We start from the raw sequence: 22516 nt of genomic DNA, 5'->3' as shown, positions 1-22516 counted from the left end.
AGGGGGCTCCAGTTCAACCTCTGGTCCGGAACTAAGATCCCACATGCTGTGCAATGTGGCCCCAAATCAAACAAACAAAACCAGACACAGGCTCCTTTCGCTGACCCCAGCCCTAGGCTCAGTCATACCTTAAGCTATATCGATCCTTGGACTTTTAAGTTACTTGAGCCAATAAATGTCCTTTTCCTTAAGGCAATCTGAGGTGGTTTTCCTTTTAACTTGTAACCAAATAATCTCAACTTATGTTATATCTGAAGATTCTGAATTCTTTGTTAACTTTCATCTAACTATTAGTGTAACTATTCTTTAAAATCCATTCTTAACCCTGAAAGGAATCAAAGTTAGTTTCACAGAGGAAAGATAAATTGATGACCAAGTCATTGCCAGTTCTTTTTCAGACATGTCTTACATAAACACTAATTCTATTTTTAAAAGATTTAATAAAAGTTAATTCCTTGGGGGAGAAACAGATTTTCTTTTTCAGTCTAAGTTTCAACAAGAATTTGCTATGCAGGCAATTTGTAGACATTCAAAGTGAGCATCAGTACTGTTAAGAGTTGCAAACAGTAGTCACTGTGTACAAACTTAAACAGGCTCCTCACTGAGAGTTGATGGGGAGTGGGAGGATGTTAACAGTGAAAGTGGAAAATTATCTTCTCCTGACTGCAGAGACTTGAACACTGTTTCGAAAAGCAGAAGAAAGAACAGAGGACCTCTGAAAAGGCTGAGAACTGGGGAATGATTTTAGCAACAGACTGTGTCAAAGGGCAGCCACATGACTCTTCCCTAAAGTGAAATACCTCAAGTTGGCAGATGAACTCCTAGAGCTATGTACTCCGGTCCCGAAAAGAAAAGTATACTTTCACGACAGGATGGAGACTGAGTTCCAGGGGCTTAATGAAAAGACTCCAATAGATAAAGGAAGGAGGTAATTCACACACACACAACTAGGTAACAAACATACGGCAAGGAAGAGAGAGAGAACGATCATGGATGACTCCAAGTTTTACGGCCTGAGTACTGGCAAAAGGGACTTGCCATTTGTTGAAATGGGAAAGACGAGGTGAGAACCAGGTGGTAGGGGCTGGGACCTGGAGCTCAATTTTGGACATGTTAACTTTAACATGTCCCGTTATTCATCCAATAAGAGATGAAGAGTGGGCAGCTGGGCACATGAGTAGAGTTAAGAAAATAGGTCCAGGCTGGGGATATAAGATTGGGAACCATCAGCATATAGATGGTATTTACAGTCATGAGATTAGATGTGATTACAAAGGAGGAGACTACATAGAACAGATACAAGTCCTTGGCACTCTTAACATTTAGAGAACACAGAGATGAAAAGGACCAAGCAAAGATACCTGAGAGGAAAGCCAGAAAGATAAAAAGAAATATCCTAGAGGGGAAGAAAGCATTTCAAGGAAGAAAGAGTAGATCAAATGTGTTAGTTTTGGTAAGATGAGGACAAAGGGTTGACCACTGGATTTATCAGTAGAGAGTGTGTGTATGTGTGTGTTAGGGTGCGTTTAAGGGAGAATAGGATGAGAAAAAGAAGCACACACAACTCTTTTCAGAGTTCTGCTGTAAAGGGAAAGAGAATAAGGGAGGAAGTGATAGTAAGGGAAAATGGGATCAAGGCTGAAGAATTTGAATATTTTGTAAAGAAAAAAAAAAGATTAACTGAAGAAATAAACTTCCAAATGAAACAGGAAGAGATTGAAACACATTAAAATGGTTACTATTAGAGAGGATTAGTGAGGGATGGGAGGAGTGGATTCCCTCTTTGCAATAGGAAGAGACAGTGACAAAGTGTACCAAGTGTACTCCCTGAGAAGGGAGTAGTAAGGGAGCTCATTACGGATGCCTCTGGTCTCTAAGTAAATATCACTATTTGTGAAAATGATGAGGATGGGGTAATATGGTAGAATTACAGTCATTAAATATAAAAATGTTTATCTGATTTTTAATCTACTCTGATTTATACTTTTCACTCAAATCACAAGATTAAAGTATCACAAGATAAACTGAGCTTCACCCATAGTAGATAATAAATATTCACTGGATTTGTATTGGTGAAACTGTTGCATTGCTAGACTATAGCATCTGACAAGCAGGAGAAATTGCTGTTTTTCCTTAACCTATCCATCTAGGGTTGAGTAAGTTTGTTCTTTGCTCTTGCCAGGCTTTCGTAACTAAGGCAACAGATTTTGGTTTCTGTACTGATCATTTTTTCGATGATCCAGTGGATGCTGGCAATTTGATCTCTGGTTCCTCTGCCTTTTCTAAAACCAGCTTGAACCTACTATGCCAAAGCCTTTGACTGTATGGATCACAATAAACTGTGGAAAATTCTGAAAGAGATGGGAATACCAGACCACCTGACCTGCCTCTTGAGAAACCTATATGCAGGTCGGGAAGCAACAGTTAGAACTGGACATGGAACAACAGACTGCGTCCAAATAGGAAAAGGAGTATGTCAAGGCTTCAAGGCTGTATATTGTCACCCTGCTTATTTAACTTATATGCAGAGTGCATCGTGAGAAACGCTGGGCTGGATGAAGCACAAGCTGGAATAAAGATCAAGATTGCTGGGAGAAATATCAATAACCTCAGATATGCAGATGACACCACCCTTATGGCAGAAAGTGAAGAAAAACTAAAGAACCTCTTGATGAAAGTGAAAGAGGAGAGTGAAAAAGTTGGCTTAAAGCTCAACATTCAGTAAACTAAGGTCATGGCATCCAGTCCCATCACCTCATGGCAAATAGATGGGGAAACAATGGCTGACTTTATTTTTCTGGGCTCCAAAATCACTGCAGATGGTGATTGCAGCCATGAAATTAAAAGATGCTTACTCCTTGGAAGGAAAGTTATGACCAACCTAGACAACATATTAAAAAGCAGAGACATTACTTTGTCAACAAAGGTCCGTCTAGTCAAAGCTATGGTTTTTCCAGTGGTCATGTATGGATGTGAGAGTTGGACCATAAAGAAAGCTGAGCACTGAAGAATTGATGTTTTTGAACTGTGGTGTTGGAGAAGACTCTTGAGAGTCCCTTGGACTGCAAAGAGATCCAACCAGTCCATCCTAAAGGAGATCAGTCCTGGGTGTTCACTGGAAGGACTGATGTTGAAGCTGAAACTCCAATACTTTGGCCACCTGCTTGCGAAGAGCTAACTCATTTGAAAAGACCCTGATGCTGGGAAAGATTGAAGGCAGGAGGAGAAGGGGACGAGAGAGGATGAGATGGTTGGATGGCATCACCGACTCAATGGACATGGGTTTGGGTGGACTCTGGGAGTTGGTGATGGACGGGGAGGCCTGGCATGCTGTGGTTCATGTGGTCGCAAAGAGTCAGACACGACTGAGCGACTGGACTGAGCTGAACTGAACTGATCATTTTTACCTATTGCATACCTATTTAAGTCAAACAACTGCCCTTTTGTATTCCGCTATGTTCTGATAAGTAGAGTCTGGGGCCGAGAGTCTGAAATCTCATGACCCAGGATCTCTCATCAGTTAATTTCCTGTAAGCTATGCTAAATGGGTCAGAATGGAAACAGAAGACCGGAGGAAGAGAGAAATTTCCAGCTTCTAGCTCTCACAGTTGTAATAGTAGCACGATGGGATGATTCTGGACAGCAGCTGAGGCAGATACAGAATCTTTTATGTGATTCAAGTTCTGATTGAGGTGGCAACTCTTCAGCAGATCCAAGACTGACTGTGTCTCCAGAAGGGCAGCAGGCAGCACACGCTTGTGGGTTGCGCTTTAAGGGCTTGTGAACTCTCAAGCCCTTGTGGTCTCTGAGTATCATCTCCTTCTTCTTTTTTGTTCCTCCAGTCCCCATCCTGATTTGTGCTCTTCCAGACATTCCCACACCCTTGCAATTTCCTGTAGTATATTATCTCTGTTTGGAATATCTGGAATGACTTGCGTTTTCTGGATAGGACTCTTACCATACAATCTTAACAACAGAAAAGGTCCCAGGAAATAGACCCTCCAAAATAGGACTTGGGGATTGGTTTGCTGACTGTTTGAGCTTGAACAGAGTGATGGGCTTACTGTCAATGGAAAATGGAAATGTAGTGGCATTATGATTACCTACCTCATCACTCATGTTTGCTTAGGATGAAGTCCTATCAAAGGCAATGCTTTGGGAGACCAAGTGGCTGCTGCATTTGACCATCATGATAGTAATGATGACTACAAGGACTTGGGAGACCATCTGCTTCTGACTGTACTGAAGCACTTAGAGAGAGGAAATGATAAGTTCCAGTCTTTAAACTCAAGTCACCATCAGAGAATCAGAGAACTTTGATGATGACCCTAAACGAAGCTCTCTGTGAAATCACATGGCTCATATAGCTGAAAATTAGACCCCAAATGTGTAGGTTGCAAAATAACAACACAGGTTTTTTTAACATCCTGACCAAGTCTCTGATGCGACAGGCACTGATGGTGAGGGAGACCCTAAGATGCGGAATGGGAACATCTGAATAGATTCTGAGAACCTTGAACCTCTAAATTCCCAAGAGCCTCCCTCACCAAGGAAGCTGCCTGTCCTTCTTAGTCTGAGGAAACCAGCCTTCCTTTCCCTGAAGACAGAAGAAACTCACCTGAGGCAACTACTTTGCAAGGAGATGCCAATTTTCCTCCAGACACACCTCCCCACTTCGCACTACCACCAGACCATGGCCAGAGTCAGATCCCAGTATTTCCCAGGGAGGATAATGTAAAATTATCATGCAGGAAGAGTTGTTAGTGAGTTAAAGCACTTAGGAATGTCTCTAAAAATGTTTCACTGGCTGACCACAACTTGAACTCAAGAGTGAACTATATTCAATGAAGTTGAGATGCCAAAAATTCTGGAATGTAGAGGAAGAAACCCAAATGTCCAGAAGACACTTCCTTCACTTAGATATGGAGGTTATCATCTGTAGGATGGGGATGACAGAAGAAAAAGTCCTCACTGAAATGGGATGATAAGATCCCAGAGTGGCAAAGGCCAGGTGACAGTGGTTAAATGCTGGTGACGATGTGCATATGATTACCATAGTATACAGCAGGGATCAAATTGCCAACATTCATTGGATCATGGAGAAAGCAAAAGAGTTCCAGAAAAACACCTACTTTTGCTTCACTACTACACTATAGCCTTTGTGTGTGAAAAGAGTACATCAAGGCTATATATTGTCACCCTGGCTTATTTAACTTATATACAGAGTACATCATGTGAAATGCCAGGCTGGATGAGTCAAGACTCTCCTGGAGTCAAGCCAGGAGAAATATCAACAACCTCAGATATGCAGATGATATCACTCTAATGGCAGAAAGTGAAAAAGTGAAAGTGTAGTCGCTCAGTCATGTCTGATTCTTTGCAACCCCATGGACTGTGGCCCACCAGCCTCCTCTGTCCAAGGAATTCTCCTGGCAAGAATACTGGGCAGAAACTGAGGAGAAACTAAAGAGACTCTTGATGAGCGTGAAAGATGAGAATGAAAAAGTTGGCTTGAAACTCAAGATTAAAAAAAACTAAGATCATGGCATCCAGTCCCATCATTTCATGGCAAATAGAAAGGGAAAAAGTGGAAATAGTAGCAGATTTTATTTTCTTGGGTTCCAAAATCACTGTGGGTGGTGACTGCAGCCATGAAATTAAAAGACGCTTGCTCCTTGAAATGAAAGCTATGATAAGAAAAGCTAGAACATCTTATTAAAAGGCAGAGACATCACTCTGCTGATAAAGATCCACATAATCAAAGCCATGGTTTTTCCAGTAGTCATGTATGAATGTGAGAGTTGGACCATAAAGAAAGCTGAGCACTGCAGAACTGATGCTTTCAAACTGTGGTGCTGGAGAAGACTCTTGAGAGTTCCTTGGACAGCAAGGAGATCAAACCAGTCAATCCTAAAGAAAATCAACCCTGAATATTCATTGGAAGGACTGGTGCTAAAGCTGAAGCTCCAATACTTTGGCTACCTGATGCAAAGAGCCAACTCATTGGAAAAGGCCTTCTTGCTGGGAAAGACTGAAGGCAAAAGAAGAAGGGACTGGAAGAGGATGAGATGGTTAGACAGTATCACTGACTCAATGGACATAAATCTGAGCAAACTCTGAGAGATAGTGGAGGACAGAGAAGCCTCGCATGCTGCAGTCCATGGGGTCACAAAGAGTCGGATGTGACTTAGTGACTAAACAACAACAGCAGGGATGGATCTTGGTGATGGCTAACTGATCTTGCTGTCTCTGGGAACTGTCTAAACAAACAGCTTACTAAAGTATTAACTTGGTCTATATAACAAAAAACCAACCAACCACCAAACAGAAACTCTAGGTCTACTGAGCAGGAATATGATTTGTATTTTGGATTTTTTTTTTAGGAATCTGATTTGGTTTGTCATATTGGAGTATGATAGCCTGCCATCGATAACTCAGACCTAAGCTGCTTTACAGAACTGGATTTATAGAACATTTGATTGAAGAAGGACACTACATTCCCACAAGTACATATTAAAAATCTCCTCTGAGTCTTCCTCAAGGGACCTGAAATAATGTCCTAGTAGGTCATTACTAAATGAACGTAAGTGAAGCCATTTACTAGAATGACTGGACACTAGGAGAAAGGAACTATCTAGATTTTTCAGGGACTGAGAAATACTGGTTCTGAATGTGTGTTAATCCCAGGGTACCCAAAACGCCATTGTGATCCACCAATCAAAGTAGGCATTTATTGAGGCAATATTAATGGAGTTCTGGCCTGTGTTTATCTCACCCTATGGTTATTTTTCCTATTTCTGAAATACATTTCCAAAAACCCTACTTAGCAACTGGCAAAAACCCCACTGTAGCTTGCTGATCATGGTATGGGAGCTATTATGATAATGGGCTTCCCTGGTAACTCAGCTGGTAAAGAATCCACCTGCAATGCAGGAAATCCCAGTTCGACTCCTGGGTTGGGAAGATCCGCTGGAGAAGGGATAGTCTACCCATTCCAGTATTCTTGGGTTTCCCTGGTGGCTCAGACGGTAAAGAATCCGCTTGCAATGTGGGAGACCAGGGTTCAATATCTGGGTTGGGAAGATCTCCTTGAGAAGGGAATGGCTACCCACTCCAGTATTCTTGCCTGGAGAATTCCATGGACAGAGAAGCCTGGGGGGCTACAGTCCCTGGGGTCGCAAAGAGTTGGACACGACTCGGAGACTTTGGAACAAATAGAAATTCTTAACTTTCCTTTCCTACCAGCATAAACCAAAACCAACACTAAATCCCTTGGAAATATACAGAGATTAGAGTCACCATCAAAGGCTTCAAAGATGTTAGGGTAGTGATTCCTATCACTTCTGCATTTAATCTGCCTCTCTGGCCTCTGCAGAAGGTGGACAAGTCTTGGGCACTGACTGTAGATTTTAGTATGCTTGTTCGTCATTCAGTCATGTCTGATTCTTTGTGACCTCATGAACTGTAGCCCACCAGGCTCCTCTGTCCATGGAATTTTCCAGGCAAGAATACTAGAATGGGTTGCCATTTCCGTCTCCTTTAGTATGCTTACTGCTGCTACTGCTAAGTCACTTCAGTAGTGTCCGACTCTGTGTGACCCTGTAGACGGCAGCCCACCAGGCTCCCCTGTCCCTGGGATTCTCCAGGCAAGAACACTGGAATGGGTTGCCATTTCCTTTTCCAATGCATGAAAGTGAAAAGTGAAAGTGAAGTTGCTTAGTCGTGTCCGACCCTCAGCGACCCCATGGACTGCAGCCTACCAGGCTCCTCCATCCATGGGATTTTCCAGGCAAGAGTACTGGAGTGGGATTAGTACAATCAGAATTACCCAGTACTAATGCTTAGTCACTGGGTAATTCTGATTGTAGCTGTTGTTCCAGATGTGATCTTTCTATTGAAGCAAATCAACATGGTACCAGGCCCTTGGAATACAGCCATTGACTTGAGAGATATTTTGTCTCTATATGGATTAGTAGCAGTTTGTTTTCACCTATCAGGGACAACAGTTCACTACATCGATATTATAATGCTGATTGAACATAAGAAGAAGAAAGTAGCAAGTATCTTAGATACCTTAGTAAGAAAAATGTATGCTAGAAGGTAGGAGACGAATACCGTGAAGACTGAGAGTTTTGCCTCCTCATTGACATTTTCAGAGGTCAAATGATCTGGGACATGTCAGGATCAGTCCAATCTAAAGTGAAAGACAGGACTTCCCTGGTGGTCCAGTGGTTACGAATCTGCCTGTTAATGCATGGGATGTGGGTTTGATCTCTGGCCCAGGAAGATCCCAGATGCCTCAGGGCAACTAAGCCCATGAGCCACAACTAGTGAGCCTGTGCTCTGGAGCCTGCGAGCCGGAACTACTGAGCCCACGTGCAGCGGCTACTGAAGCCCACGCACCCTAAAGCTCATGCTCCACAACAAGAGAAACCACCACAATGAGAAGCCCACGCACTGCAACTAGAGAGTGGCCCCTACTCTCCGCAACTAGAGAAAGTCCTCACACAGCAACGAGGATCCAGCACAGCCATAAATAAATAAATAAATATTTTTAAAGACTTGTATCTAGAATAGATAAAGACTTCAAAAAACTCACTAAGAGGACAAACAACTCATTGGCAAATGATTTGAACTGATATTTCACTAAAAGACACACAAATTAAGCTCATGAAAAAATGTTCAATATCATTAACCATTAGGGAAATACACAATGAAAAATGAAACGTCAGTACACACCCACTGTAATGGCTAAAACTAAAAAGGCTGACAGTACCAAGTGTTGACAAGGATGTGGAGAAACTGGATCTCACACACCACTGGTGGGAATGCAAAATGGTACAATTACTTTGGAAAACTGTTTAGCAGTTCCAGTAAAGTTAAACCTACTCCAGGACCCAAGAATTCTACTCCTAAGTATTTACCCTAGAGAAATGAAAATATATGTCCACAAAGAGGTTTGTACAAGAAATTAGAGCTACTTCATTCACATTCATCCTCATCTAGAAAGAAATGTCCATCAACTGGTGAATGGATAAATTGTGGTACATCCATACCAAAGAATAGCAGTGAGCAACAGAAAAGAACACACCTCTGATACATAAAATGACATGAATGAATCTCAAAAGCATTAGCCTCAACAAAAAAAGCTAGATACAAAAGAGTCAACAGTGTGTGATTCCAGTCACATGAAATTCTGGAAATGGGCAAGACTAATGTAGAGTGACAGAAAGCAGACTGATAAAAGGCACTGGGGGCAAGGGGAAATAAGAGGGAAATTCTGGGTGATAGAAATGTTCTATCTTATTTTTGGTGATTGTTACACATGAATACATATCAAAACCCATTGAACTTGTACACTTAAAACACTGTACCTCTTATTGTATGTAAATTATACCTTAATAAAGTAAAAAAAAAAACCTCCTAGAAACAAGAGAATATATGAAGATATCCAGTTATAAAACACACAAAGTGAACACACAAAAATGAGTAGCTAGCTATCCAATGCAATGAAAGGTTCTCGCAAAATTGTTAAAATTAAATATCTTAAGAAATATGCAGGAAGTTTAAGAAGCATATGATAAAACTCTATAAGGAGGATCATAAAAGAACACTCGAATAAACAGACTAATGCCTTGGCTTTCTTTCTGGCCCTGCTCTTACCAGAGGGATCTGCTAAAATACAAGTCATGTCATCTCATTCCTCTTCTCAAAACCTCCAGAGGTTTTCTTTCAGAAAGAATTCCAAAATCATTACCCTCATCCAAAAGGACTGCAAGACCTTTCCTCCCATCCCCTACCTCCCCTAGCTCCAGCCTCAATGGTCTCGATGTTTCCCAACGTGCCAATGCACTCCTGATAGCCCCTGTGTCAGGAACCCTCCTCACCCAGATCTTCACATAACTTGTTCCCCAACATTAAACAAATCTTTGCTTCAATATCACTATTAGAGGTTACCTTGGCAAGTCCATCTTTAGTATGGGAAGTTTCAGTTGATCACTATGACTCAACAGCTGTTGTCAATAGAAACTATGTCAGTTTAGAAACTAGGAGAAAAGATTAAAAGGAAACATGATAGTTGTCTTCCAATATTGACGAACAATTACGTGGAAGAGGAAGCAGAATTATTCTTCCAGCAGCTCCGGCAGACGAGTCCTCTGGACTGATCACTAGAACCTTAAGTTCCACAAGGGCTGACTGTTCAGCACCCCTAGCACAGAGCATGTCTGGCACACAGGTGCTCAGTCATATTTGTTGAATAAATGTTTCAGTGTGGTTCTGAAAAGCAAAATGGACCAATGGATAGGACTCAAAGGAAGCAGATGTTAACTCAACATGAAGAACAGTTTCTTAAAAATGAGAACTTGATGGGATTTTTTGAACTCAGATGTCTTGATCTAGTGCCTTCATATTTATATGCAAGCAAACTAAGGTTTGGAAAGTTTTAAGTCGGTGGTTATTTTACTGCTTATCTCGGTCCATTAGTGGGCTGTGAAATCAATTTAGTGGGTACAAGCAGGATTTTAAAGAACACAAAATAGAATTTAAAATATTAGAGCTTATTGCAAGTAGTAAGAATTCTTACCTGATTTTTCTGTTTCAGATAGAGAGAAATTAATATACAGAATCCTAGGTGTGTATAGGTCAAGATGTGCTGTGTTTAGTCGCTCAATCGTGTCCAACTCTTTGGGATCCCATGGACTGTAGCCTGCCAGTCTCCTCTGTCCATGGGGATTCTCCAGGCAAAAATACTGGAGTGAGTTGCCATGCCCTCCTCCAGGGGATCTTCCCAACCCAGGGATCAAACCCAGGTGTTCTGCATTACAGGCCAATTCTTTACCATCTGAGCCACCAGGGAAACCCAAGAATACTGGAGTGTGTAGCCTATCCCTTCTCCAGGGGATCTTCCTGACCCAGGAATTGAACCAGGGTGTCCTGCATTGTAGGCAGATTCTTTACCAGCTGAGTTACCAGGTAAGTCCTGGTCAAGATGTAAAATGTAGTATATCTTAATGTTTTGGTAAAAAAACCAAAAAACTATTTTGAGTAATACCAGGTTAAGCTGCTCAACACAGAATTTGCCCCCTTGCAAAGTAACGAGTTCTTTTTGCAGTTGAGATGGAGGTAGAATGTCATTGATTTAGGATGGAAACAGCTGGTGAGCAGTGGCAATAGATGATGTCAGGAATTTATATTTTTTCATTACATTTGTGTATATTTTCCAAAATGATCATACATCTTTTTTAAAGTAGTTTTAAATACATATATATGAAACATATTTTACAATAGAAATTAGAAATTTTACATGGAGATGAGATGGTTTCTGTAGGTTTACACTGAGCACCATTTGTACTGTAATCCAAGGCAAAAACCAAAACAAAACAGAAATAAAAACAATTTATATAATGCTCGCAACATTTGCCCACTATGAAATGAGCATTTTTCTGGCGCTAACTTCTAGGAGGAATCTGTATGTGAATTCTTCTGAGGGCATTAAATGTCATTATAGAGAATATTCGGACCAATACAATAAACTTCCTAACTGGTCTCCTTGCCTTTTATCTTTTACCCTTCAATCCGTCCTGAAGTATGTGATCTTTCCAGATTCTCCTGTTTAAAATTCTTTAGTGCTCCTTCCTGCCTCCTTGATAAAGTCCATATTTCTACAAATGGATTTAATACCCCTTGGGACCCAACTTCTGCCAATCTCTGTATGCTCATCTCCTTCCAGCTACCTACCTCCCACTCTTAAGATCTATGCCATTCCCAGGTACACTATACCCTTCACGCTGCCAAGCTTTTTATATATTGTTCCTATGCTACAATTAAAACTACCCTTCTCAGTCTGAGAAGCTCATACTCTTCCTTCAGAGTCAGCTCAAACACAGCATCACTTGGGAAGCTTTCCTTGACTTTCCTGGGTTCATGCTAATTGCTATTTCTTCCAAGACCCACTGCATTGTATACATGTATGCCATGGCAACTGCTGGAATGCATTTTATTTGCCTGCTTGGATGTGTGTTTCCCTGCTACACTGTAATAATCCCACGAGGAGAGACCATGTCTATGTGTGTGGTGGTGGTGGTTCAGTCGCTCAGTTGTGTCTGACTCTTTGCAACCCATGGACTGTAGCCAGCCAGGCTCCTCTGCCCATGGGATTTTCCAGCCAAGAATACTAGAGTGGGTAGCCATTTCCTTCTCCAGAGGATCTTCCCCACCCAAGGATTGAACCTGGGTCTCCTGCATTGCAGATGGATTCTTTACCAACTGAGCCACCAGGGAAGCCCAGCACTGATTTAATGTTTGAGACATTCAATAAATATCTTCACTAATGTCCTTACTGAACTAACAAGGTTCTTTTTTATTTTTAATTTACTTTTAATTGGAAGATAATTGCTTTACAATGTTGAGTTGGTTTCTGCTGTACAATGATGTGAATCATCCAGAAGTATACATATATCCCCTCCCTCTTGAACCTCCCTTCCACCCCTCACCTCATTCCACCCTTCTAGGCTGTCATGAGCTCCCTGTGTTATATAGCAACTTCCTGCTACTTTACATACCATAATGTATATGTTTCAATGTTACTGTCTCAATTTGTCCCACCCTTTCCATCCCCTGCTGTATCTATATGTCTTTATTACTGCCCTGCACACATACAATGGAATATTACTCAGCCATGCTGCTGCTGCTGCTGCTAAGTCGCTTCAGTTGTGTCTGACTCTGTGCGACCCCATAGACGGCAGCCCACCAGGCTCCTCTGTCCCTGGGATTCTCCAGGCAAGGACGCTGGAGTGGGTTGCCATTTCCTTCTCCAATGCATGAAAGTGAAAAATGAAAGTGAAGTCGCTCAGTCGTGTCTGACTCTTCTCGACCCCATGGACTGCAGCCTACCAGGCTCCTCCATCCATGGGAGTTTTCCAGGCAAGAGTACTGGACTGGGGTGCCATTGCCTTCTCCAACTCAGCCATAAAAAGGAACAAATTTGAGTCAGTTCTAGTGAGGTGGATTAATCTAGAGCCTGTTATACTGAGTGAAGTCAAAAAGAAAAAAACAAATATTGTATATTAATGTATATATATATAATCTAGAAAAATGGTAATAATGAACCCATTTGCAGGGCAGGGATAACAAAGGTTATTTACATGACTTTCCTATATCCTGACTTTAAAGTCAAGGACATTCTATAATTAACTCAATGAAAACATTTCAAAGGCAAACTAAGCCAATATGTTTTGAGTACACTGTTCTTTAGAATTTTCTCTTGACATGGGATTCAAGCTGACTGAATATCGCCTTTTTTGTGTGTCCCTGTTGTGAACTATACATAATTTTACTGTGACACCTTTCACACTAATTTTTGTACCTATCTTTTCCTACAAACTCTTTGAAGGCAGGTATAGTTATAGTCATTTCATTTTTTTAATCTCCATTTTATGGCACAGAGTCTGATCTATAATCTATTAAAAGTTTGTTCCTGATAAAAATATATCTATTTTAGCCCCAAACCTAGCATTTAATAGAAGTTACCCAGTAAAGTCAGCAACAGAACAAGGATGCCATCTATTCCCACTACATATTATTTAACATTGTTCTGGGGACATTAGCCAAATGCAATAAGACTTGAGAAAGAAACTAGAGAAAGAACTAGAAAGTAGGAGGTGAAATTACCACTGTTTGTGGATATGACTGTATACCTGGAAAATGATAGAGAATCAACTGTAAAATTACCACAAACAAAAAGAGTATTAACGGGGGTAGGAGATTATGAAATGCATATTAGAAATCATTAACTCATTAACTTATATATATATATATGTGTGTGTGTGTGTGTGCGCAAAAAAAAAATACCAAGTAAGAAATATAATGAAATAAAGGACTCCCATTTTCAACAGCATTAAAAATACAAAACACAGAGGAATAAATTTAACAAGAAATGCATAAGACTTATAAAAAAAACCTAAGGACACAAGAGAAGACTACAGAAAATCAAATTCTTTGAATAGGAACGTTCAACATATTAAGATGTCAATTCTTCCTAAGTCATTTTATAATATAACATGATCATAATAAAAATACCAGTAGGTCATTTTAAGATCAATACAAGTTGATGCTAAAGTTTTATGGAAAAATAAATACACAACAGCCAGTTAAATTTTGAAAAAGAACGAAGAGACGGAATTAGCACCAACAGACATTCAGTTATATTATATACTTCATCAATAATTAAAACTGTGATGTGATGCTGATGATAAAGACACAGACAGACCAGTGGAGTATACTAGGAAATCCAGAAAAGCACCCCAATATATGTGGGAATTTAATATATGATGAACCTATGGTAAAAAGATGAGCAATTTACTAAGTGGCACTGGGACAATTTTTAGCCTTCTGGAAAAAAAAAATAAGCTGGATTTATACCCCAATCTCATACCACGATAAATGCCATATGGATCAAAGACCTAGGTGTGAAAATAAGTCCATAAAAGTGCTAAGAAAATATATAGAAGGTTTATAAACTCAAATTGGGAAAGGCCTTTATAACCATGACTCAAAATACAAAAGCCATAAATGACTGATACATGTGACAACATAAAGATAAAACAAAATTCTGTATAACAAAATATACCACAAAAAGGGAAAAGACAGATGACAACATGGCAAAAACATCTTTAGAGAAATGGCAATCTCCATAATATACACTAAGCTTCTAAGAAATTTGCTAGAAAAGAATGATTACCTAAGAAAAAATAAGACAAAGAACAGTTCACAGAAAAAGAAATACAAATATCATATGAAGGGATGTTCAACTTCAGTCATAAAAATATAAATGTAAATTAAAACTATATTGATGTTTCAGTTTTCCTCTCTCAAATGAGCCACAAAATCCAAACATTTGATAATATTGATAAGACTGTGGGAAAGTAAGCACTTTCAATCTTGACTGGTAGGAATACAAATTGGTGTCATTCCATGGAAGGCAATTTGGCAACAGTTCTCAAAATGATGAATGCATATATTCTCTGACCAAGCAACTTCACTCCTGGGAATTTATCCTACAGGCATACTAGTACATGGGGCTTCCCAGGTGGCAAAGTAGTAAAGAATTCGCCTGCCAATGCAGGAGATGCAAGAGATATGGGCTTAATCCCTGGGTCAGGAAGATTCGCTGGAGGAAGAAATGGCAATCCAGTCCAGTGTTCTTGCTTGGGAAATTCCATTGACAGAGGAACCTGGCGGGCTACAGTCCATGGGGTCGAAAAGAGTCGGACACGACTGAGAGACTGAGCACCAGCACTAGTATCCTGGTACATGATCGAAGGGACACATGTACATAGTTATTCACTGCAGCACTGTCTACAATAGCAAAAGGCTAGAAAAGTGTCCATCAGTAGAGGAAAAAAGTCATATGGAAAGATGGCTAAGACACCAATATAACACATGATACACATAGTTAAGTCTTTTTAAAAAGCAAAGAACACACCCAAAAAATATAAGGGAAAAAAGTGGAAACTCTAGAAAACCAGGACAGTGGTTGCTAACTGGAGGCAAGCTGGGATCTGGGAGATAGAGGCAAAGATGGAGGGGAGACGTTATATGGTATACTTTTTTAACATTCTGAGTTTGGAATTACATGAATATATATTAAAAAAATTTTAAGTGTGTCAAACAAGTGGGTGAAATATTAACTATCAGTCTCACATTTATCCAGATCTAGGTTGTAATTCATGATTAAGATATCTTGGGAGCTCACAGAGTAATAATATTCTGTGTCTACTTATGTCAAGATTCATGTGTCCCATGAACAAATGACAAGCTCACATTCCATTATGAAACGTCAGGAAGTTATATTTCTGGGAAGAAAGAGAGAACAAACCAAGCGAGTGCTAGGTGAACAAACAGCTATACTATTGCAATTGTCAATCTGCTTACTGGTCTAAACACAGTGATGATGGCAGGAATGGGAAGGAAGGAAAAGATACAAATGACCCGAATGGAATATAAATCCATGGGTCTTGATGGCTGATTGAAAAATTCTACTGCTTATGTTCAGAGAGCCCCACTGCAGTCTCCAGAGCTCTTATAACTCTTATTCGACTTGCCTAATTGTACCAAAGTGTACCATGATTTGTAATTGGCTGTGGAAGGCTAGAGAGAAAGAAAGAGAACCCAGTGATGTGGTGTTTAGCAGTATCACTAACAGAAATTAGAAAGCCAGAAGGAAGAAAGCCAAGTTAGGGAAAAAGCAATGACTTAGGTTTTAAGTACATGCTGTCTGATGTGAGTGGGAAATCAGGTAGCTGTGGCCAGAGGGCTACTGGAAATCCTAGTCTGAAGTTCAGAGGGGACGTCAGACTTGAAGGTGGTGATGTGGGAGAGATCTGCAAATAGAGAAGACGCTCAGAGGAAATACGGGCAGCGGGGAGAAGCTGGAGGACCGCCCTGATTGTGGAGCAGAATGGGGAAGAGAAGGCAGAGTTACAGACAGAGAAATATAAGAAGAATCAGGAGAGCATGTGACAGGTACACCGAGGGTGAGGAGCTTTAAGAAGCAGTGAAGCAGTCTACACATCGAGAAATGGAAGGGGCACAGCAGTAATAATAGTAGCAATGTGCTCTATCTCCTGAATCCTGACACACCACGACCTAGAAGGTAGACGGCATTGTTAGCTCCATTTTACAGAAAAGAGTATTAACCCAGGGAATCTGCTGGTGGTCCAGTGGTTAGGACTCTAAGCTTTCACTGCTGAGGGCTGGGGGTTCAATCCCTGGTCAGGGAACTAAAATCCCAAAAGTTGCAGTGAAGCCTAGAGAAAAAAAAAGTGGGGAGGATATTAATTCAGAAAGTGACTTCAAAGCTACAGGATGTCACTGATGAGCTACAGTCCTTCATTGCTTTCTTGGAAGAGCTGGGAGATCAGAGTTCTGTCACTAAATTAGCTATATGTGCGGGGACAAGCAACTTCACCTTTCTAGGTTTCATTTCCTTCTCTGAAAATTGAGGGGATTGGTGTAGATAATCTCTAGCTCTTATGTAATATGAGTCTTTGATTAAAGCCAAATGGAAGAGGGATTCCCCTGGCAGTCCATCGGTTAAGAATCCACCTTGCAATGCAGGGGACTTCGATTTGACCCCTGATTGGGGAACTAAGATCCCACATGAACTGCAATTACTAAGCCTGTGAACTCTGGAGCGCATGGGCCACAACTAGAGAATCAACGTGCCACAACTAAGACTCAACACAGCCAAATAAATAAATAATTTTTTTTTAAAAGGCACAATGGTAGAGATACATATACACAAGATGGGCAATGAATTGAAAATTTAGCCATAAGTGAGCAGGAAGACCCAGCCAAGATCAGAATGCTGAATGTTTTATATAGTGAATTTTCAAGCAATAAAATTACTTACTCTGATATATAAAATCTATAATTGAAAAACTCTTTTTATCTATATATTTCAGTTAATATCAACAATTAAAATTTTTCATACCTGGAAATTTATAAATACTGTTCTTGAAACCCTGCTAAGCTGGTTGAATAGAATAAAAATAGAAGAGTCCAAGTGACGCAGTCTGTATATGAAGGATTGTCCTGTAGAAAGAGAAAAGAGCTATTTATAATAAACATTTGTAATAAGAGACAGAAATGACTGCTAAGGTACATAAATATTTATGGAAATAAATTAAATAGGAGCATTTATCAAGTATCATTTCTTGAGCATGTAAAAACAGATCATCTAGCACAGAACAGATGTGGGAATCCTGAACCTCTTCATATTAAAGTCTGCAATAAAGATTTCCAAAATTAAAATATATTATGGCAGACTGAAAGCAAACATACTTTTCAACTTTAAGAATAAAATAAACTTTTTAAGACAACAGCTGTTCAAAGGCTGGCCAACAGATGAAATACCAAGACAGCAACATATGTTCTATTACCCTTTTCCTATAAATGACATCAATATGATTTGCAAGAAAACCAAACAGAATAGCTTTAAAGATTCAACTTACAAAGTTAAACATTTCTTTAAAACTCTATGGTTAACAGGGAAGTGGAGGAAAAAGTCCTACTACATATGTTCACAAAGTCCCATTCAGTTCAGTTCAGTTCAGTTCAGTTCAGTAGCTCAGTCATGTCCGACTCTTTGTGACCCCATGAATCGCAGCACGCCAGGCCTCCTTGTCCATCACCATCTTCCGGAGTTTACTCAAACTCACGTCCATCGAGTCAGTGATGCCATCCAGCCATCTCATCCTCTGTCATCCCCTTCTCCTCCTGCCCCCAATCCCTCCCAGCATCAGAGTCTTTTCCAATGAGTCAACTCTTCCCATGAGGTGGCCAAAGTATTGGACTTTCAGCTTTAGCATCAGTCCTTCCAAAGAACACCCAGGACTGATCTCCTTTAGAATGGACTGGTTGGATCTCCTTGCAGTCCAAGGGACTCTCAAGAGTCTTCTCCAACACCACAGTTCAAAAGCATCAATTCTTTGGCGCTCAGCTTTCTTCACAGTCCAACTCTCACATCCATACATGACCACTGGAAAAACCATAGCCTTGACTAGACAGACCTTTTTTGGCAAAGTAATATCTCTGCTTTTGAATATACTATCTAGGTTGGTCATAACTTTCCTTCCAAGGAGTAAGCATCTTTTAATTTCATGGCTGCAATCACCATCTGCAGTGATTTTGGAGCCCCCAAAAATAAAGTCTGACACTGTTTCCACTGTTTCCCCATCTATTTCCCATGAAGTGAGGGGACCAGATGCCATGATCTTTGTTTTCTGGATGTTGAGCTTTAAGCCAACTTTTTCACTCTCCTCTTTCACTTTCATCAAGAGGCTTTTTAGTTCCTCTTCATTTTCTGCCATAAGGGTGGTGTCATCTGCATATCTGAGGTTATTGATATTTCTCCTGGCAATCTTGATTCCAGCTTGTGCTTCTTCCAGCCCAGCATTTCTCATGATGTACTCTGCACAGAAGTTAAATAAGCAGGGTGACAATATACAGTCTTGATGTACGTTTTTTCCTATTTGGAACCAGTCTGTTGTTCCATGTCCAGTTCTAACTGTTGCTTCCTGACCTGCATATAGGTTTCTCAAGAGGCAGGGCAGGTGATCTGGTATTCCCATCTCTTTCAGAATTTTCCACAGTTGATTGTGATCCACACAGTCAAAGGCTTTGGCATATTACAGTCACCCAGATCTTTCATTTGTTTGCCAGACTGAACCAGTGTCTCTCAATTTGCAGGAGCAGCTGCAAATTTAATTCTTGTATTAAAAATGTTTGAGTGTTGGGCTTCCCTGATGGTCCATTGGTGAAGAGTCCACCTTGCAATGCATGGGACACTTGTTCAATCCCTGCTATGGGAAGATCCTACATGCCATAGAGTAACTGAGCCCATGCATTTCTACTCTAATCCAAACCTTTTTCATTCCCCCCCCCCAAAAAAAATCTGTTCAACTATTTTGCTCATTGATGAAATTTTGTTAATGTAGAGACTGTTAAGGCTTTACGTTCATAGGCAGTGGAAAATGAATTAAATGCTTTTTAAATCAATCAATTAAGCTAAGAATTCCCATCAAAATAATTTTGACTAAATTAATGAAATCATTTTTAAAGTAATACAGGTTATTTCTAATTTTAAAAAGGTATTATAGGGCTTCCCTGCTGGCTCAGTGGTAAAGAATCTGCCTGTCAATGCAGGGGATACACATTTGATCCCTGGTCCAGGAAGATCCCACGTGCCACAAAGCAACTAAGTCCGTGTGCCACAACTACTGAGCCTGGGCGCTGCAACTACTGAAGCCCACGCTCCCTAGAACCTGTGCTCCGCAGCAAGAGAAGCCGCTGCAATGAGAAGCCTGCATGCTGCAGAGAATAGCCCCCGCACAGCAGTAAAGACCCAGCACAGTCAGAAATACATAAATTAATTAAATTTAAAAATAAAATAAAAGCATTATATACTTGTAGAAAAAATTTTAAATATAGCAGTTATAAAGAAGAAAATGAAATGAAATAACTTTTAAATAAGCATCCTGAAAACACCACCAGACAAAAGATAACTGCTCAAATACACTTTAGTTAATAAAATAAACACATCAGTTACCCACTCATGAGGAGGTCTGAATTCTGGCAAATTAAAGCATTCAAAACACTGACCTGGAAGTTAACAACAACACAAAATTTTGAGCAGCAACCAAAAGAGAAAAGAGCCAAGATGACCTGAGTATTCCATAAAGTGTAATGTTATTTCCTCTTATGATTGGCAAAGTTCATATAAAAAAAATTCCCACAGTCTCTATAGCTGGGAAGAATGGGAGACTTTAAAAATTTTTTTTTAAATAAAGGGACAAAAAACAAGCTGAGAGCAAAAGGTGAGGGAGCTGGGAAGCAGCAAACCTATGGAGATGGGTTATCAACACTTTTTATGTGTTTACATTTGAAATACAGCAAAGAATAGAGTTGGCTATGAAAAGGATTTTAAGAAATACCCATCATTAAAACAGCAGGGTCTAATTTAGAGGTAAACTAGGACTCTGTAGTTGGGGGAACAAAATAAATAACCTGTTTTCTTTTTTTTGGCTGTGCTGAGTCCTTGTTGCTGCATGGGCTTTTTTCTAGTTGCAGCAAGCGGACGCTACTCTCCTTGCAGTGGCTTCTCTTGTGGAGAATGAACTCTCCAGTGTGCAGGCTTCAGCAGCTGTGGCTCCCAGGTTCTAGAGCACAGGCTCAACAGTTGTGGCGCACAGGCTCGGTTGCTTCGTGGCACGTTAGATCTTCCTGGACTAGGGATCGAACCTCTGCTCCCTGCATTGGCAGGAGGATTCTTTACCACTGAGCCACCAGGGAAGCCCAATAACTTTTGAGAACAACTCCTCCCAACCCTAAAACCTCATCCACTCCTAGCCCCAGTGAGTGAGAAGGACACTCAGTAAAGGGTATTCACTTTGATAGCTTTAATAGCTATAACTATTTAGCGTTAACTAGTTCAACAATGTTACTTAAGAAAACTAACTGGCACTGTCCACTGTACTGGGTCTGTACAGAGGCAAGTAAAAATTCTGGGGCTTTTTTTTAAAGAGAACTGATTTTTGAACATAGTCTGTACCAGAAACAGTTTATATATACTGATGAAATGTCATCTTTAGTGACAACCACCAAATTCTACCCTAGCAGACAATTATCTGAGTGGATTTGAGTATTAACCCCCAGCATCCTTTCTAACTTCCTTGTGGAAAATTAAAATGTCCATTTCCCAGACTCCTCTACAGTTATGTTTCCCCATGTGAAATGGGGTCTATCTGTCAGCTGTTTCGTGAGATTTGGAAGGTAGAAATGGGGCGGGAGCCATCTTTCTGCTCTTCTGACTGTTAATGCTGGCAAGCACATTTATGGAAACATTGGGTTTTTCTGCAGTGTTCCAGCGTCCCGAACCTCACAGCTGTCAAGAGACAAGTTTGGTGGAGATAGCCGTTACTAGTTGGTGGGTGTTGAGGGGCAGTTTCAGAATAGCAATTTCCTGACCCTTGAACTGCAGCAAGCAATGTCATCTGGAACTCAGATGTGGCTGGGGTGGCCTCCTGAGACCCTCCCCTGGAGGGCCTGAAAGTAGTCTGCTGCTGGGAATAATTTCTGAAGGCCCATGCCTCCCAGCCCTTCGAGTAATTCTGCAAACAGACTAAAATGCTAGAGTGGTTTCTCTTTCCTGCAACTGGGCCCAGATGACATATTAGCACACCAGTTGCCTCAATACATAAGCAGAAGGGTGACTGGTCTGTCTGTGAGCTGCAGTACTGAGCAGTGTGCTTGACGATACATGCTCTGGAATCAGACTGCCTCGGTGCAAATTCTGGCTCTGCCATACATTAACCTTCCTGGGATGTTAATGTCCCTGTACCTTAGTTTCTTCATCTATAAAATGGGACTAGCAATAATATCTTCCAGTTATGGGACATAGTAAATGAAAAGATAATCTAAGTAAAGTACTGGTTTTTCCAGTAGTCATGTATGGATGTGAGAGTTGGACTATAAAGCTGAGTGCCAAAAAATCGATGCTTTTGAAGAGTCCCGTGGACTGCAAGGAGATCAAAACAGTCAAGCCTAAAGGAAATCAGTCCTGAATATTCATTGGAAGGGCTGATGCTGAAGTTGAAACTCCAATACTTTGACCACCTGATGCAAAGAACTGATTCACTGGAAAAGACCCTGATGCTGGGAAAGACTGAAGGCAGAAGGGGACGACAGAGGATGAAATGGTTGGATGGCATTGCCAGCTCTATGGACATGAGTCCGAGTAAGCTCTGGGCATTGGTGATGGACAGGGAAGCCTGGCGTGCTGCAGTACACGGGGTCGAAAAGAGTTGGACACAACTGAGTGATTGAACTAAACTGAACTGAAAGTGCTTATAATAGTGACTGTCTTAGAAACGGAGAAGGCAATGGCACCCCACTCCAGTACTCTTGCCTGGAAAATCCCATGGACGGAGGAGCCTGGTAGGCTACAGTCCGTGGG

General features: G+C 40.7%; 1 protein-coding gene across 2 annotated transcripts in view; it reads right to left on the bottom strand.

The window, feature by feature from the left end:
• The window catches only part of ZBTB8A (zinc finger and BTB domain containing 8A), a 58405-nt gene that overhangs the window by 25310 nt on the left and 10579 nt on the right, over positions 1 to 22516 (bottom strand). Inside the window, exon 2 of one of the 2 annotated variants that reach the window (XM_086334423.1) lies at positions 17495 to 17595. The gene's annotated coding sequence lies outside the window, so the exon portion shown is untranslated. Of the gene's footprint in view, positions 1 to 10585; positions 11038 to 17494; positions 17596 to 22516 lie in introns of those variants that run through there. The other variant, XM_086334445.1, reaches the window with a different exon arrangement.

Source organism: Bos grunniens, chromosome 2 (genome assembly GCF_055505025.1).
Source record: "Bos grunniens cultivar Pamir isolate PY7600 chromosome 2, Bosgru_T2T1.0, whole genome shotgun sequence".
NCBI classification, from domain to species: Eukaryota; Metazoa; Chordata; class Mammalia; order Artiodactyla; family Bovidae; genus Bos; species Bos grunniens.
Note: the sequence above shows the minus strand (reverse complement) of the source record. Positions and strands in the feature narration are given on the sequence as shown.